We start from the raw sequence: 3,424 nt of genomic DNA, 5'->3' as shown, positions 1-3,424 counted from the left end.
AAGGAATATTAAAAAAATACATTTATTGCCTTTATTCATAGAGTACTTGAATAAAATTCATTCAATTGCTTCACTTTTGTTGTTTATTTATTTACCAGTATATTCATATTTATTTATCTTTATTTATTTTCTCTTTGTTTAGAATGTTTGTCTCTGCATTAAAAACTCATTTTGAAGACAGTGAAGAGACATCACGTTGTGAGTCCCCATGTAGGTGCACTGCTCCGCAAACTTGATAAATGTTGCCAATCCTTTAGCAGCATCCTTCCACGTTACTCTTGGCTCTAGGTCATCTTCCTCTTCACTATCAGCCTCTGTTTCCTTACCATGCTTCTCCTCAATCACTGCCTGAATGATTTCATCGTCAGTTAGTGTGGGGGTGATAGCTTCGTCTTTGTCGACCTCCATCCACTCCTGAAGAGCTTCATCAGTGACGCTAAGCTTAGCACTACCACGCATATCCTTCAATTCAGCCATCACTACCTTCCTTTGCTGTCGGTATGTGTTTGTGTTTTGAGAGAGTTGCTAATAGACAGTCGCACGCTTAACATCAGGCGTCTTATTACAGTGGGCACTGGGCCTGATGGAGCGGCGGGATTTGTGGGAGATGGCGGGAAAGATGCACTCTACCTCTGGCGGCGGCGGGAATGGCGCGGGAATTTTAAATTTTATTTTTTCGAATTTTTACATTTTTATACAAAATTGTTATTTCCTCATGAATAATATGCCAGTTATAAGAAGGAGCCGGATACGAGAATAATGGATAAAAGAGCTTTTACTGTACTTATCATCACTAAGCAAGAAAATATCCTGCATGGTTTGTCATCATTTTGTTGCACAGCAGCAATCACAGTACTTAAAACAGTTGAAAGAAACAGTACACCTCTGAAGGAGGCAGTTATAGTAGGAGGTGATTTTTCAGAAGGTTATTCTTTCATTGCCCAAGATGCTGCTAAGGGATTTCACTGGGACAACTCACAATGTACAGTTCACCCTTTTGTCGCCTATTAATTATAGATCATCTGAAGACCAAGAACTTAACCTTTTCACTGACTGTTTCTTATCTCCATCACTAAAACACAACACTAATGGTTTACTCATTTATAGAACAGCTTATGGGCTATGTCAAATTCAAGTGCCCACAACTGAAAAAAGTTGTACTATTTTTCGGATGGATGAAGAAAATTTTGGTTTGTCTTGTGAATGGCATTTTTTTTGGTACATCTCATGGCAAAGATGCATAAAATGATCACTTAAACCAATTATTCAAGAAGATTTAGATAAATTACAGCAATGGTCTGAAAAGTGGTTAATGAAATTTAACACAAGTAAATGCAAGGTAATGCACATAGGTAAAAATAACAGTAAGTACGATTACAAATTATTTGGAAATTCGTTAACAAAAGTGAATACCTGTAGTGAAAAATATCTCGGCATAATTATCATTAACGATCTCAAATCATCCAAGCAGTGTATTTCAGCCTCTGAGAAAGCAAATAAGATTCTAGGACTGATTGTGCGATCTTTTGACTTTAAAAGTCCATCACTCATTAACAAGCTATATAAATCGATAGTTCGTCCACATTTGGAATATGCTATTTCTGTATGGTCACCGAATCTCATTAAAGACATTGACAGATTGGAAAAAGTACAATGGTGAGCCACAAAACTGATTCCAAATATCAAAAATAAATAATACGAAAGTCGACTGAAACACATGAATCTGTTTTCCCTAAAAAAGCATAGACTCAGAGGTGACTTGATACAGGTCCTTAAAATTCTAAAGGGAATTGACAACATCAAAAGTGACAAAATTTTCACACTGAATGAGAATCCGACAAGAAACAATGGTCTCAAACTGTCCGGAAATAGATTTAATTTGGAAGTGGGTAGAAACAACTTTACCAACCGTGTAGTTAATGAATGGCATAAACTTCCTGCAGAGGCAGTGCAATGTAGTTCAGTTCGAAGCTTTAAGAATCATTTTGATAAACACCTAAGCAAGATGCTGTAATGATTATCATTTATTTTATATGTTTATTTGTTTTGTTATCATTTGTCTGTTTATCATTATTTGGTTGATTCTCATTTATTATTAGTTATATGTCTATTATTATTTATTATTTACCTGTTTGTTTATTATTTAACTATACCTATGTATTTATTTACATATTTTATTTATTATGCTCCGCCTTTGTAATCCTTTGTGATGGGATTGGCAGAACAGTGAAGGGAGCTACTGCTCGGGTCAGTTTGCAGAGAGGCAAATTCTTACACCAGAAAACTTGAACAAGACAATAAAAATGTTCATTGTAACCACGTCTGATTTGAAAGATGCAGAACAACTGGTGGAATATCAATTCCACAACAGTGTGGCTATTCAGGGAACTCGGAAATATCATACATTTGTTCCTATAAACAAGGAGGAACTGGATATGGTGTGTCTCATTTCAAGTGGCATTGGAGAGAAGAAACGAATAAGAAAGGTCATATGACTAATGAACCTGCAATGGTTGATACCATAAAATGTGTCAAACCAGGAGAGTATGTTAGCAAGTACGTATCATTATCCACCAAATAAATATTCATGTTCAGTGCCAGAACATCATATATTATCTGCCATGAGTTATCCTAGACTAAGAGGAGGCAGCCAAATTAACTATATTTTACTTCAGAAAGAAATTCACGAAAGTATTGAATATGCCAAAATTGTATCCAGTACAATTTTATGCTGACCTTATATTTGTTGTAATTGTGCTTATGCTTGTGCAGTATATAATGCTTATGATTGTATGCAGTTTGTAAGTACATGGTGTTCACTTGTAAGTTTTTTATTAAAATAAATGTAATTAATTAGATAAAGGCCTAAGTATGAAAAATATGTACAGTTGACAGACAATATATAAATAAGGCGCTCACTTGTGGTAATTATATGAAAAATACCAGCCTAATTTTTTTTTACTGATTGTAATAGCCAAAGCTTATGCCTTCATTTTCTCACACACACACACACACACACACACACACACACACACACACACACACACACACACACACACACACACACACACTATATATATATATATATATATATATATATATATATATATATATATATATATATATATATATATATATATATATATAATTTTTTCTTCTTTCAATTTTGATACCCCAGGGGTCAAATCATGACTTCAGATTTTTGCTAAAGTGGATTTTTTTTTTTCAACCTAGAGTTCAAAAACACTGATATTTGGATTCCTTGTCTGATTCTAAATATATATACATTTATGTAACTATGACTTTGATCAGCCTAGTTATTGGCCTAGTTATGACCTCAAAATATCTGAAGTCATATCTCCTGAACAGTTGTTTGGATTAACCTTAGAATTTCAGCAAAATCTGATAGGTGAGGGTGCTAGGC

This window comes from Oratosquilla oratoria, chromosome 12 (genome assembly GCF_046742065.1).
Source record: "Oratosquilla oratoria isolate Oo_2021 chromosome 12, ASM4674206v1, whole genome shotgun sequence".
Taxonomy (NCBI): Eukaryota; Metazoa; Arthropoda; class Malacostraca; order Stomatopoda; family Squillidae; genus Oratosquilla; species Oratosquilla oratoria.
This window is presented reverse-complemented; position numbering follows the sequence as displayed.